The following is a 17,589-nucleotide window of genomic DNA, read 5'->3' as shown; positions in this document are numbered from 1 at the left end:
TTGTGCCATTAATTTTCTTCATAAAAATCCCTATGTAAATTTAATATAAGAGACCCTTGATCTTTAGATTGACCTAGCTTGAGATCTAAATCATTACCAGTATGTTCACTTAAATCTTATATAGATTCAATGATACCAAGAGAACTCTGCTATGGAGATGGTATCAATACATCGGGAGTATGGTGAATTATACTTGTCAGTTTTTCTTTGTTTCATCTTTGTTTTCATCCAACAATTTTAGGAACCCAACACGCAAAGATTATCGATTGCATGTTAAAGAAATTTCACTTCAAGGTCATAGACAAAAAGTTGGGACACCTTCTTTTCCCTAGATTTTGATATTTGACTTTATTGCAATTTGATCACTCCACGTTATATGTATTTAAAACATAAAATCTATTTTTGACTGTCATTATGATTTTTTGACAACGCAAGGGCTGGTACACACGGAAGGACATGCTTTATAAATCATGGAACTTAATTTGTGTAACTCTTAATACACTTTTTCCGAGATTTAAAAATGTGACTTACGAATAGAGCAGTGCTCTTTTTCTTAATATACGAATTAGCTGACTTTTCTTCATAGCTAATGAAAAACCCAAGTGTCAATCTATTTTTTATCAAACCATACACTCGGGTAGATTGAAGTAAACACAAAGTATTTTCGAATGAGATGATAAATATATATCCATATATGCTTCGATCTGTTCAAAATCTTCCTGTTTTTAAGAAAGGTTAGTATTGCTTAGTAGCATTGCTTAGTAAAATTTTCACAACGCCCTAGTAATATCATATTCTATTTTAATGACTGAATGCACTGTTTAGGGCTGAACAAACGTGTAATTTATGGAAATGTTGATAATCGTGTAAGGGCCGATACACACGGTAAGGCTTGCCTTATAAGTCATGGAACTTAAAGTTCTCGCCTTACCATGTGTACACCCTTAATACACGTTTTTTCAAGCCTTGCAAGTCTGACTTACGAATAGACCACTGCTCTATTTCTTAATACAAGACTTAGCTGACATGTTCCTCTCAACCAATGAAATCAACTCACCCAAATTTCAATCTATTTTTATCAAACACGTGGGTAGATTGAAGGGAACATAAGTATATTCGAATAAGAAAATGAAAATATCCGCAAAATTAATGCTTTTGTTCAACCTCCTCTTTTTTCAGAATTGTGAATGCACTGGTCTGTAAAATTATTTCAAAGTCCTAGCTAGTAATCTATACTTCTATTTTAATGATATGCACTGTTTACGGCTCAAAAAAAAAACCCCCGTGGGATTTATGGAAATGTTGTCTATAATCTTGTAAGTCTTGCCTTAGCGTGTGGACGCCAGAGCCGTACGTCCTGCAAAACGTAAGGTTTTAGACTTGTAAGGCAAGCCTTACCGTGTGTACCGGCCCTAAGTCTTGCCTTAGCGTGTGGAGTCCTACGGCCTGCAACAACGCACGGTTTTAGACTTTAGTTCCCATGGTGCATTTCATTCTGACTGCATCGACAGGTCCAATATCTCGCTCTGCGGTCAAACATCGATTTTTTTTAATAACCGCTCAGTAAAACATTGGACATGTTAGACTTTTTTTAGTATAGAATTATACAGGAAACAATTTTTAAAGGTATAACAATATACCTTGTTCTCCAACTTCTATATTTTTGAGGAAAGATTTCACCATAACAATATATCATTAGAATATGAAATGAAATAGCTCGAAATTTACTGAAGTGCCGATTTTTTAAAAAAAAAAAATCATTATGCAAGACTGATGTCCAGATTTCAGAATTGGAACTTGTAAAATATCGCATGCTATTATTATAAAATTTGTAACAGTATTGGGAATGCGTTCTCTCTAATATTTGTTGATTTATCTTTAGTTACAAAAGTAAATTCTGCTTAAATGGATGAGAAACAAACGAAATATATGAGATCATATATACCTAAGGCCTACATGTACAACTTAATTTCTTCAGCAACGTCCTGAAGATGAATAACGAGGCTTAATCTTTATTTCTATCTGGGAAGATGCCATATTCCATATCTATCAAATTTGTCCTTCAAATAGATATACATGTAGAATAAATAAATCTATAATGAGCATTGAATTACGCCAAAGCCATAAACATAAAAATCCCTTACCATAGTATGACATGAATGTTATCAATCTCATAAAAATTCGCCAATATCTGTATTGAATTGGTATCCATATAAATGAGATGGTTTGTTCCCATGGTGCATTTCACTCTGACTGCATTCTTCAAAGACATCAATATTGGCCACTTAACAGGAGACAAAAGCAAATCATATATATTCCTAATAAAAATTGACATATTGGAATTTTTCTACCATTGTGTTTTATTTATGTATTATGTAAATGTAACAGAACAATGTCACAGTCTTATCTAAATTGTTTCCCTGAATGTTGAATTTAATGGAAATGTCGGTTTTCAGATGTCAAGTTCTATAAAAATAAAATTGTTTACATTTATTAAAGATATAAAGAAAAACGATAGCAATCTTTATTACAACAGTACCGATACATTTCTTTTAATTCATCTTATTGAATAAAACGAGGCATTCCTTAACAAGTTCAATACAGCTATTGGCATCAAGGATCCTTAGGTTTTGGAAAACCTCCTATTATGTTTTTTATAAGTATGTATACAGACCCTACTAAAAGTATTTTCAGGATATGTTATATGTAGTGATGAATAACCATTTCATACACCCTGAAAGAGGATAGATTCTATTGGAACAAAAATAACAAGCTAATTCAGAGACTTTGTGTCTCCCGCTTAGGGAAAAAAGAAGAGCACGCGCAGTTCCGAGGGGGGGGGGGTCATACTGCCCCCTGTATTTGTAGAATTATTAAATGTATACATGTACATTGAAGCAAATTAAAAAAAAGCCAATATGGATATAAAGATTTGATTACTTATTCTTCAATATGTGTATAGAAGATTCTTTTTAATATACTATACAGAATATTTATTAGACTGTAATAATGATTTTATAAGTTTGTACACGCCAGACATCATAACTTTTTCATTTCACATGTTGAATAGTATCATTTAGTAAACCCCCCCCCCCCAAAAAAAAAGAGAATCGTCCTGGGATTGAACCCGGGCCTCTCGCTTTCTGAGCGAGCAACATACCACTAGGCCACGGAGGCACTTGAGTATACAGAAAATTAAATGCAAACAATAAGTCACATATAATGTTTATATTCACGTTTGATATTGTCAAAATTTTACACAATAATTGAATAAATGTTGTCTAATTTAGCCTTCACTAAACAGTTCTAATAGATGTAATTAGAATTAATTAAAGTCCGCCGACAACCTGTATTAAATGTATTACCTGTATAATAACTCTCGACATGCCCCTGTGCTAAAATAGTACCAAGCGACTTTTAATACAATAAACAAATAAAAAAAAAACGGGAAGGGACACTTTGAGAGGGGCAAGAGAGGCCATAGGGAGTTTTGGTATAAAATTTCATTGCAAAAGCTCAAAAGCTTCTCAAGATATCGCCCGGAAACGAAAGTGTTACACACAGAGGGAATTTATGAATTTACGACCTTGAACTTTGACCTTTTGACCTCAAAATCAATAGGGGTCTTCCTTAGGCCACAGGAAGTTGTTATGTAAAGTTTCATTGCAAAAGCTCAAAGAATTCTCGAGATATCGCGCGGAAACGAAAGTGTTACAGACAGACAGAAATACAGACGGACGGACGCACGGACAGACAGACCCAAATTAATATCCCCCACTTTCAGTGAAAGCGGGGGACAATAAACTTAATACTGTATACAGAGTTATTTTCGCCCCGTGTTATTTTCGCCCTTTCACACTTGCAAACAAGTTTGCCCCGTTTTAAATTCGCCCAGTCATAGTTTTGTTTAAGAAATAATACTGTATTCCTTTAATTCGCCCCGTTTTAAATTCGCCCAAATGAGGGTAGGGCGAAAGGGGCGAAAAAAACGGGGGCGAAAATTTCCCTGTATACAGTATTTGCATTTGAATGATTTGAATGAACACGCTCAATTTCGTGAACATTAAAATGTTCAACTTTGATTTAATCAAAGCATGCAATCATTTTTACAGAAAAAACTGCAATTAAATATTTTAAAATGTAGAATATTATTAACACCATGTGTGCAGAAGTCGGTCATGATAAAAATTACTTTTTTCTCATTTAAAAAAATTCATTTTTTTTTTCTAAAAACAGAGCGTTGTTATAGAAATTATACGAAAAATATGCATAAATCAATCTGAAAAGTATTTAAAGCCCTTGCATGAATACTTAACTTGTATTTAAATTCTCAGAATTTTTAAGATTGATATCTATAAATAATTAGGAAAATTCACATTGTTCTTTTTTGGTAACCATAACAACAACAATATTCTTTTCTTTATCAAATTCGATCAATATATATTTTTCAACTTAAATTCTATTAGAATGATACAGTTTTTATCAGTCACTTTTATCAATTAACAATAGTTACTTCCATTCATATATCGACTCTGTACATCCAATGAACACGAAATAAAAGAAACCACAGACTTTACCACATATGTTTGGATGTTATACTGACTACAGAAGATAAAGGTCAACTAACGAATAAACTGTATGACAAACGAGATGACCAGCATTTCCATCGTCAAAATCCTTATTGTAATATTCCGCTATCGCCTGCATATGGTGTTCAGGTCTCTCAACTAATTCGATAATATAGAGCATGTTCTGAGTACGATCAATTTTCAAACCAAGGCAGGCTACTGACAGAAAAGTTGATGTTACTTGGATTTGAACAGCCTCGTTAAAAGTCAGCATTCGTAAACTCTATGGGCGTTATAATGACCTTGTAAGCAAATATAACCTATCATTGAGTCGTTATTTGAGTGGCATATTTCATACCAATTGTTAGGCCTTTGCTTTTATACAAAATCTGACTACGGAACATTCCGTCTACCTGATCAATCACAGCGGATGTGACCGGTCAAAAGGGGATGTTTACTTTTCATAGGCAACTGCTTGAATTTCTAGCCGTTTTTGTGCGCGACCTGTTCACAGATGTGTATTTTTTGTAGGTTTTTCTGAGATTGATTCCAGTTTTATCTTCACCTTTTCCATTATACGACTCATATAGTTTTTCTCTATTTCAAGGCCACTTAAGTCTTAAAGTAGCATGAAATTATTTTTTTAATCGACTACTATGTTGTCTTAATGGTTACCATAATGCAGCAATAACTTCCTAATTTTTCTCCGTGCTACAGGGTCTTACAGATATATATTCGGCAGTATCGATTCTCCATGTCTTTCCACGAGAATGCAGTATTAATCAAAACTTAGCCACACATTATATTTTGCTATAATGCTGTGTTATAGGCAACCATAACATTTATAATAATTTTATTATAATTCATCTACATTAGGTCATATGTTTTTCTTCCATCGGCGATTGTCTTTGGTCATGTTACTCATACAATTAATAATAACTGAGCACTTTCAGCATATAAAATGCATGCCAAATGTGGTCAAGGTTTCTGCCTATTTAGAGATATATCTAAAAAAAAATTCTTTTACATCATAAGTAGCAACTAGGTATTTTTTAGAGTATAAATTTGGCTTTCTTAGTCCTTGTTTAGGGTTACTAAAGATTCATATCTAAAAATCTCCTTTTTTTTTTTTGCAAAATTTGCCTGTTACCATGGCAACCAGGACAAATAACTAAATTTGAATTGATTTATTTTCTGGTGTCAAACTCTGATAATTATCAAAGTCTCATTGAAATCGATGAGTATTCGTACAAAAAAAGGTTTAAGTGGTTATAGAAAATTGCTCTTAATATGCTATTCAACAATATTTTCTTTCATTTGTATTAAAATAGATATAATGCAAATCACTGTTATGTTACAGAAATTCTGAAAGCACCAGATGATAAATTACGACTACCTTTGTCAAAAGAGCAATATGAACAAATTAATGATCATATAGACTAGTGGCAATGGTTAGTGTTTTAAACACAGTCGTTATAATAAACATAAAAGTACTCACACAGTTATGTTTTACTTGTATGTTTGTACTTTAAATTCCTCATGATATAAGGCAAAATATTTGTACCACTAAAATGAACTTAGTAAGCTTTCATTTCTTTTATTATTGAACATTCAAATGTACCAATGACAGAAAAATCAAGTATTAAAGACTTTTACAAGTTACGTTCCATATAGATTGTGAAAAAAAAATTGTCGAAGAACGATTGTCATCCATAATTAACCCTCTATTGTTAACAGCCTCCATTTCTAGAGATTTGCTTTAGAGGTTGTCTATGGTAAAGTGATTTTAGACGACATTACATCGGAGTACTTTTACAAGTATATCCAGAGTTCATTTCATGCATACATTCCATGCTTCACCAATCCAGGCTCCTTGCCTTCCATTTTCACTGTCATGAAAACCTATTGTCCATTGACTGGATAAGCATTGATCTCAAACTTTTAAGAAACTTTCCAATATTTCTGATCTTCTGTAACCTTATTTCAAGTACATATTATTTTTTGTTTGTTTGTTGTTGAATTTCGAGAAATTTCGAGAATTTTTCACTCATATGGAGTGCACTTCACATTTATTGTGATACATATTATCACGTGACAAACATCCAGGGTATCAACACGTTAAGTTTGTACACCTTTTTTGTCATCATTCAGACATTCATAATTAATATTTTTTTATATTTGTTGCATTAATAATTTGATCAACAAATTATTCCTTTCCTCTATCTCAGACCGATTTTCATTTCCATGAATTTATTTATTTTGACCAATATTTAACAACGAAAGTATTTTTTTAAAAATGCATCGAAAATCAAGGCAAGTGTAAAGTTTGCAATAAAAATGTATCATACTTTTTCTACTTTGATTTTTTCTTGGACTCTTTCTTGTGAAAATACTTTAAAATGCTAAATATATTTTTTGAGGCCGATTTGATGCTTTGCATCAATTTAACTTGTTGTATGTTGTTTTAATTCTCGAATGAGACGTAAAACAACATGTTGTCAAAGATCATTTTACCATGGACTGCCCTCTACTCAAAATCTCCAAAAAATGGAGACTGTTAATGGACCAATTTGAATAAAAAGCTCCCATTAGCGGTTACCCATGAGATGATATACACTTAGTAATAAAGAAGTTATTGAGAATGGAGATAAATAAAAATTAATCAATGGGAGTAGACAAGAAAACAAATGAAAGTCTTAAAACCTTCAATAACAAAGAAGGATAAGAAAAGAAATTCCTCCATTGTAAAATGACTGGGTTTTTTTCCAGACATAGTTCCAACACCTTAAGACCAGATAAAGTATCCAAAAATCAACAACAGCATTGACTGTGGTGTAAAAGAGGCGTGATGCTATCTGGTTAATAAGAAAAAAAAGTCAAAGCTTTTAGCAAACTACATTCAGGATTATTGAACGCCTATAATGACGTTAGAGTTCCTGAAGAGAGAACATTTAGTGTCAAACTAGTAAAACAAGCAGAAAAATATAACTAACAGTGCAAATGCATTCTTCCGGTAGTTAATATAAAGAGAGAAGATACCTCGAAGAGAAAGGAGACCCTATGTTCACAGCGCTTGATTCATGCCTGGTGTCACAGAAACACAAACTTTCAACATAAATGAACAAATGCGAATAACAGCGAAAATGCATTGCTTAATGTAGTGCAGCTCTTAAGAATACTAGTCAAGAATTGATCCTTTGGTTTATTATAAAAATGGTTTCCATATTAAAACTTGGTATCTACATGTGTAAGCTACTAAAACATTTTAAAAGTAATTATTTTAAAAAATTAAAATGATTGAAAGAATGCAAACTCTCGAGTATGCACTGAATTTGCTAAATTTGAAGTTTAACTTTGAAAAAAAATATTCATTTTGGAGTCGTTTCATTTGAAATTCCTCAATATTATAAAGGTGAACTTATTTTAGTAAAGGATGGGCATAAAGCGAGATGCCCCAGAAATGATGAAGTATGAAAAATCGATACAACTGATCATATTATTTGCTCATAGCGAGGAAATGGACTATTATCACAAAATGATTTATAATAAATAGCCGGTAATTTGTCTCTGTGACGTTAAATAATTGGGATATTTGTCATAAATGTGAAGTAGAGGACAAAATAGACAAATTGTCAAATTTTGTTCAACTAGGCATTATAACTCGGAAAGAGGATAAAGAAAAAATTAACTTAAAACACAAATTTTGAATTGATTTTATGCAGCCTGAATTGGACCCTTTCTTAAAGCACATATCATCGGAAAATTGTTATATGTGTCTATTTTAATGGGCAACAGGAAAGGTCTCCTAGTAAGCCGTAAAGAATACTTTAAAAAGTTTACAATTTTCATTTCCGAATCTCAACAAAGGATGGAAAATGTTGCGGGGGAAAATACAAATTACATGCACACTCAAAAGTGAGGACACATGATCAGTGAGTGAATTGTACAAATAAAATGACTATCAGTAAAGGTCAATAAAGGGTGATATAGGATGATGTTGATAAATCCAATAAAAAAGTCAAAACAAAGCTGTTTGCATACATACACATCCAGAAATATACAGCTGTATTCTTAAAAAAAGCATTGGCGACTATCCTCTTTTTAGTGTGTGTATGTGTGTGGCTTTTTAACAGTACATTCCCCATTACTACACACAGTGTGATAAAAAAAAATTTTGTCTCCGAGATGCTTCTTTTTTTTGGAATAATTTCAGGATATATTCGTACTTTAAAAACGAAAATGTCAGAAAAGATTAAACCTTTTATCTCTGATGTTTTGTTTTAACATAAACAACAAAACAGCGTTTTAAAAATGGATGTTGATTTACTATTGTAGAAAAACGTGTTGATTTTCGGGAGGATCTGTATTAATGTGGATGTATAAAGGTAATAAGAGGAATCAGTGTTGTATTGCTACATGTAAAAAAAAAATCAAGACACAAAATCAAATAATCATACACTGTCAATAATTATAGGCTCGCTCAATTAAAAAAAATCGATTTCGATTAAAACTATAAAAAAAAAAAAAAGAAGAAGAAGAAAAACTTTCATTATTAAAAAAAAATCTTTGAAAAAAGAGTAAGAGATTAAATTTTTAAATACATAAAAAAACTTTTTTAAAAAGATTTAGAGTCATGTTTATATAACATATAGAATTGTAAAACCTTCTGAGATGTTCTATTATTAAATTGAAAAAAGACAACTATCAGGCGTTTCGAAAGCAAAGCGAAAATTATTTTAATATTAGTATCGTAAATAAATGTATTCAAAGACGTCGAGCTTAAAAGATTAGATTTTAATGGATATAGAAAATTAAAAATATATAGCTATAGCTATGTATCACGGAACAAACAATATCAAATGGAACAACCCATTCTGTGTACACCCTTCACATTGCTGTGGGGAGGACATTGATAGCTTAGTTTTATGCTTAAAATGATTAATTGATTTCAGTTTTAGTTTCAAAGATATCAAACAGTTAAGGCTTTATGAAGAAATTTGAAGTAATTAATAGGTTTTTGCTGCCAGTCACAGGCGTTTCAGTTCTACAAAGATTAAGGTTATATAGAATTAGGGTCTTTTCACGCATGTAACTTCTTTGCTGTATTAAGCTTTAAGCATTTGAATTGAATTCAAGCATGGATTAGATAGAAAAACATACATTAATTCAACATAAAAAATATGCTGCATGTCTTATGTGTAACTTAATTTGTTTCATAACATGCAATTGTAATACGAGTGACTTGTAATCATATTTAGTATTGAGTGATTTTCGTTTCTGAATGAAATAAGCTTAAACAGTAATCTTTATAAAAATCAGCTTTATGTTATAAAATTGTAGATCTGAAATGATGTTTGATGCATGGAAGGATGCCTTAAACACATCAGGGAGATGTACACTACTAGCAAACGGGAAACTGAAAACAAAAATGCCTTACTTAAAATTTTGATTTCGTTTTGAGGGATTAATCAATTAAAAGAATAATAAAAGAGTTATAGGAAACTAATAAACTTTGCAACAATCGTGATTCTACTTAGAATAACATTGCACATAAGTTGTGAATGAAATATGATGATAACGAACAGTATTCAAGCTCAAAGTACATTAGAACAATACAAATCAGGAGCAGAGCAAACAGGGACCTGTACATTATAAAAACATCAGAGGTGGGATCAGATCCCATGGAGGAGTAAGCATCCCTTATCATGAACGGACAAATAGAAAAAAATCCGTAGACAATTCGGTGTGAAGGTAATGGCCGAATAATTTGTATGAGAAACGTCAGTCAACATCCGACTAAACGATATATTATATTTGCTTACGAAGTCATTGTACCGACCATAGAATTTGCGAAATGTTTACTTTAAATGGGACCGTTGATATCCTTTTATCATCAAGTTATTTGTCAATAGCTTGCCTCGTTTTAGAAAGTGGTCGTACGTAGAGCATGCTCTTGTGTATCGGATCAACTGGGAGACATAAACTCCATATACAGGTGATAATGGTATATTGCTGCATAAATACGGGAAGTTGACGATAGAAAAGTTGAAGTCCTCACTTTTATCATAAAGTTTTGTTGTTAGGTTGCCATCAATTTCTTTTTCTAGTTAACATCCAAAAATGAAACAGATTTGTCAGACTCTGTGGTGTCTTTTATTTCGAGTTCAAAGGGATATATCGAATCAACGTAGGAATGAAAATGAATATTGTTAATTGCTAAAACGTCATCGATATATCTAAATGTCCAAATGAAGGCCACAGCAAGAGACTTTTTTCTTTTCATGTAGGAGGTTTTGAATAAAATCTGCTTCAAATGAATACAAAAATAGGTCTGCTAATAACGGGACGCAATTGGTATCCATAGGAAGTCCAACTGATTGTTGGAAGACCTGGTCTCCAAAAACTACATCGATATTGTCAATCAGATACTCAAGCATCCTCTTATAATTAGTAAACATCAACTTCGGTGTACTTGCGAGTGATTTCGGTAAAATTTTGTGATTTCAAATTTTCTGAAAGTTACTTGGAGATTTTAAGTATCCACAACTGATTAACACCACTTCTCGATTATGTTAATGTACACTACTCCTGAACTTTCTTCTTCTCTGCTGTTAATATTTTGGTAAAACATTTACTGAAACCCGCTATGTATCTTTGTTTGTATGGATTTTATGTAGTAATGGAATCCAGTATAGTATAGTAATTCAAATTCAATTTGATTGTTTGTAAGAATAAAAATATTTAAAACTGACATATGATTTTGAAGAATTTCCTCCTTAGAAAGGGAACTTCAAGCGTACAGGTTGAATTACATGTACCACTTGCAGAATTAAATCCACGTTCCTCTAAAATACTGTACAATTAAAATAATGAGTCTTACAAAAAAGTACAATGTTGTTACCTGCTTTGTCAGCTGGGAAAGTACATACTGATCGTATCTATCTAATTCATTTTTTACTTCTGAATTATTGAAAACAGAAGGATAGATGGTTTTCATATTGACCCTCAACCGTTTAATACGAGATTTCAATATCCATCTGATACTTTTAATCAATTTTGGCAAAGTGTCAAGGTTTTCTTTCTCATGTTTGGTCCATCGCCTGGCGTAATCTTCCACAGAATTCATAATATCTATAAAATGTTGACGCCAAATGAAAGATTGGGGTTCCCTAAATTTTGCCCTTTCTAAAATAAGTGATTAAACGTCCTCGTTATTAGCTATAAATGACTGTAGGGTGAAGAGCAACATGAACACGTAAGAGAATTATGTTTCAGATGTTCGATATCTAGGCACTTTTTTACTGGATATTTACCAGTCAAGCGAACACCATATATTAAGTGATCTATAAGTTTTCAAATAAACCTTACAAGACAAGGATTCAGTCTAAGGAGGGGACCGTAGGAAGCAATTTCAGTTTTTTTAAAAGGGGGGGGCACAACCAAACATTTTCAGTGGGAGAGGGTGGGGAGGGGGGCACTTCCAAGCAAAAATTCCTTAAGGAGTTATCAGATGTTATTATTGAAGGGCACAAGCATAAAGTAGCTATGTTATACAGTTACTACATAATTATACGTATCGCCAAATTTACTGAAGGGGCACCCCGTGCCCTCCTCCCGGTTCTACGGCGATGATCATTCATATTTTAGAAATGCACAACTTATTCACAAAGCAAACAAATATTGGCTGCAAATGTACAGGTAAGTATGATTGACAAAGTATTTTCTTTTTATAATCCGCCCCTTATTGTCCAAAGCAATGAAAAAATCCAAAGGTGTTCAAAGACATTTTGCACCGTTTGAGATTTATTCACGTTAAGGATGGCGGCGAAAAATAAAACAGAGGCGATAATTTGATAGTATACAGGAAGCTTAATGACTAAATACGTATGTAAGAAATTAATATACATTGAGCTTTTGTTTAAAAGGAGGTGTAAGATTTCATTTTATAATTATTGTAGAAACATTGACCATTTACTTACATGTAATTCTTGCTAGTACATACAACCGTACGATAAGGTCAGAAGTGAAATGAATTATGAAAAGAATATTACTATTATATAATCAATCAACAATGAACTATGTGTGCACATGTCAAACAACTTAAGGCATTGCATCGGCCTCCCAGCAACTGTATCAGATTTGTCAAAATCAAGGATTTTATGAAAATGATACTTCCCAAAATACTTGTCATGGGTATACACTTATTGAGTGACATATATCACGAATGTCAAAAAAATACATTACAGCTGTTTTAGAAGTTGAAACTTAGCTGAGAAATTATTATTCTCAATACATTGATTATTTCCTATGATACTGAGATGAAAAAGGTGAAAAACTAAACAAATTCATTGAAAGCTCATGTGAAATAGATCTTTCTAAGTTATTTATCATTATCTCCTACATGAATATGTGAAGCTGTATTAATTCATTTGAAGAAACCTCAAGAATGATTTATCATCGTAAAAAAATGCTCACTACTTAAATTCAAAATCCCATAACCTCAGGGCGAAAAGAAGTCTTACACCTATCAAGACTATATACAATGTATATCTGTAATATTAAGAACAAAAAAACTGAAATTAATTTGGTAATAAACTTGTAATTGATCTAGAAATTTGAACCACAGTATCTAGAGTAAATTATATCCTAAGGAGTTGGTATTCCATATTTTACACAATTTTCATTCTGAATAAAAAAAAAAAATATAGTCATTTTCTGTTATTTTCATGGTATGTATACTAGAACATGCTTGTTCAATTCGTTTAATTTAAAACAAAAAATACCACAAGAATTTTCACCTCCGTTCTGCTTTCAAACATCAAACTTACAATTACGAATGAGGTAATAAAAACAACACCTGTGTAAATACAAAAAACCCATGAATATCTTTTTAAAATGCTTTGGTGCAAGAAATCTTTAAGTTAATGCAGTTGAACTCTGAAATGAATAAAATTTGTTGATAAATATCACGACTATTCTAAGAAATATAAAAAGAAGACAATCTTTGTTATGGTTCCTAGTTGTTATACGTCCAATAATATCTTAAGCAGATGTTATTCTAAATTTTTTTTATATACATTTTAATTGTTCGCTTGTTTGTGAAATCGGAAGTTTGCTCCCAAAAATTGCTTGGAATAATTTCGCAGATCTAGAACTTTTTTTATTTATTTTGGCTTACTTTCTTTCTTTTTTATTGATGAATTGCTGGTAAAGTGCAAATGATGTGGATATATTTTAATTGATCCAAAAATAAAATAAAGAAAAATAGAAGCATTTTAGTACCTTTACCTATTATATTTTTTTATTATAATAGTTTCAAAGCATCTATTCCAGTGAAATAAATAAAAGGGTTTTATCAGTTACAGTAAGATTGAATTATGGTTATTATGCATGTATCGGTTAAAAAAATATACAGACGGTTGCACTCTCAGACTAATGTAATAGAACTCACTTTCAGGATTCAGCCATCATGAGGCTTTTAACTTTGATTGTACCTCTTTCAAAAATTTAAGGCTGATCAAACATTCCGAAAAAAAATGTCACATGCAATATCCAAATCATCAATGAGGATAATAATGTATTATTCCAAGGTCTAAGATTGGGTCGATGTATTTTTTTTTCACATTCATTTATACTGGATTCAGTGTATTTCTTTTTGATGCAGTGACTGTTTCCTTATTTTAATTAGTGATATCCCCTTGCAAGGTTATATAATTAATATAAGAAGTGTATCCACTTCGGAGGTGATTTTCTTTAACAACTACAGCTGATCATTCAAAAAATGAAAGTTATTTGCAGTAATTCCAAAGTAGGCATCCAAAGATGTATCATCTATGCAAAAACTGTTCAGGGTATGACAAAGACCTACTTATGGACATCTACAATTCTACTTGATCTCTCATCCAGTCTCTCTTGTTCACATGCAGAGACAGAATCATTCATACTTGATAGCGCATCATAACTGTCAAAATGCGATCGCATTTTATCCAAATTTATCTACTTGTGGATGTTAAAACCCAATGAGATATATTAAACTGTATGCTCAACCCGGAAAATGCAGTTTACTTGGAACATTCGAAACGATACTGCACATCTGCAATTTTAGAGAACTTTTCCATAAGTTCTTAAATCCAAAATGAAGAGTAAACTTGTAGTATACTTTAAGCCTTCATAGGAAACAAAATCCTGTTTGAGCTAATAATTCCGAAACCTTAGTTCACATCTAAGTTAATGACCAATTACACAAGAAAATATTTTGTTCCACCAAGTAGATTTTCTATAACAAAGTATATATTTTTGAACCATGATATTCAAGCCTCTTGAGCCCCCTGGGGCTGAACGCACAGCTAGAAAAAATTCAGATCTGCAAATCGTCAAAGGAATAAATTTGGATACAATATTCTAAAATTAAGGAGAATTTGGACAAGAAAGTCTATTATGCGAATGACAGATAGACGGACGAGGAAAACAACAATATATCTGATCTCCATAGAAAATATTGTTCTGAAAATACAGGCTTTAACTAATTCAAGATGTGACATAATTATTTCAATATAAGTAGAACTTTTAACGTAAAAAAATAAGTAAAGGTATTCTAAAAAATTTTCTTCTTTGTTGTATTTTTAAGGCTTTCTGAAAACTATATAAATTGAATGAATAATATTATTAAGTGCAGTTTTATAATATTTCTATCCACTGTGTTGACACTTGAACAAATATTCAGAAATAGATCATAAAGATACGACAATTTTTAAGCCATGGAAGCTTACAAAGTATGTTAATGGTTTAACTTCAAAAATGTTTTATTTTCACAGCAAGCTTTCCTTTACATTTCCCATAAGCCAATGGAGATTAACTCAGCGACAGCAAATTCATCTTTTTTTGTGGAAAAAAAAATATAAATGGAAGTATTGGATTTTGATCTGAGGGCACTAATAACTAAGCTGAGATGAAGATTTTATGGCTATGATGTGGAAAAAAGAAAGAAATGACAGCTTTTTCTGAGTATTCATTAACAAATACAGATTCTTCATTAGTTTCGGGGCTTTTTAAAAAAATCAATTTGTGTAAATCAAAAATGGAAAAATAAGAGACTAATAGAGTAATAGATCTTTATTCGAATATTTTTCCCTTGAATATATTGCTTTTGATCGAGTTGAAATGGGGATAAAGTCATAGGTGTTTGCCCTTTTGTCCTTTTGTGTGTTTCTACTTGCAAAATATCTCAAAATTGTGAATATATTTCAATGATGTCAGCTGGAGGTATATATGTCCTTGGTGAGAGAAGAATCTATCAATTAAAATTTGAAATGTATTGTGGTGTCAAATCTCCTGAGGACTGTTGCGTCAGGCTAAAAATCTTTTTAAAAAATAAAAATAGAGGTACTGTGAGCACTGAAGGTCACAAAATGATACACCCGGTCTGTGGCAACTCACTTTGAAAAAATTACGCAGTTTGAAAGTTTTTTTAAAGTGCGTTAAGAGTGTACATCAACATTTTTACCGTGTAGACATTTAACACACTTTGAAAAAATATGTATAAAACAAAAATTCTGGACTTAGATTTTGGTCCTTGTAATAAACATTATTTTGTTATATTTCTTTAAAAAAAAACTGTTGGATTGATCTACCCTCTTCAAGAAGAGGAGGATTTATTTTTTTGAGAAAAAGTTATTAGCGAAAATGTTAGGTGAGTGAGTACTACTATCAAATAAATGAGTCAACCATTGTTTCATATATGTTCACAATAGACAGAGAGATAGATAGATGAATATGAAAGATTGAGAGAGAGAGAGAGAAAAAATTTCATGTTATGGAAAAAATAATTGCTCTCTTTTCCCTAAGTAAAATGCGATGCTTTAAGTCACATACTGACCCCTACATCCACTGAACTTATATGAAATAAAAAATAAACGAAATTGTGCTATTAAACAATCATTCCTCAATTTTTTCTAAAAGACCCATTTCCATTTTATAACATTTACGAGAACCTTTGGGAACAGGACAACTCCTAAATTTTTTTAAACGTCTGTATCTCAGATCCTGAAAGACGTCGTCACCAAAAAGTCATCCAACCAGGTTCAAATAATGATTTATCATACATAAAATTTGCAAGAATATTGACCAGACCGTGCATTTTTTTTCAAAGTACGTTAATATGGTCGATAACAACGCATTTTGATAAGAAATATTACTCTTTCAAATTGCGTGAACTTGGTCCCCAATTTAACACGCTTTGAAAAAATTTTCAAAGTGCTTTGTAACACCGCTCCCATATGAGTATAATAGCAAAGTCCTTTTTTGCTATGGGAAACTCTAAATATCTGTCCGATCAGAACATAAAATAGAAGGTGCACAATGGCACTATGTAATAAAGATTCTGTGAAAGTCTTATTAGGTTTATTGAGTGGTATAGGAGGAGTAAAATATTAATACGTAATGATATGATATGATCTTTTTTACCATGTAACTTTGCAGGTCTCGGCTTCGAGCTAAGGAGGATCAAAGATGTTATAATGAATTATTTTAAAAGTCTGTATGGTAGCCTTCTTCTTAACCCATGATCATTTCGCATAAACTGTTTTAATTCTTAGTCACATCCTTTGAGTCCAATGCAGGCCCTATAACGATAAATTGTAAATACATAATCATAACAACTTACACATTCTTCTCCTTGACTTTTTACTCAAAGATTGTTCACAGGATGATAACTCTCAGTCAAATTTTTGAAATTCATTACCTCTGGGTTCGAGTGCCTGACGTATGGCGTGGCCAATTTTATGGTATAATTATGCAACATCGAATATATCGCAGACAATCTCCTTCTTGACATCTAGCAGACAAACTCTTGACACAAATAAAACAATGTGTTTTTTGTACCAAGCTTGTGAAAAATCGTTTTCCTGATGTAAAGGGATTGATATCATCTGGACAGATCTCTTATCTCATTTGCCAAGGTTTTAATATAATTAAATCTGTATATAATTGTTAACAATACAGTTCTTTTTTTCTAACAAAAGAC

Source organism: Saccostrea echinata, unplaced genomic scaffold (assembly GCF_033153115.1).
Source record: "Saccostrea echinata isolate AGI-Se365-2 ecotype Australia unplaced genomic scaffold, CSIRO_AGI_Sech_v1 ptg000025l, whole genome shotgun sequence".
In the NCBI taxonomy this organism is placed as follows: Eukaryota; Metazoa; Mollusca; class Bivalvia; order Ostreida; family Ostreidae; genus Saccostrea; species Saccostrea echinata.
This window is presented reverse-complemented; position numbering follows the sequence as displayed.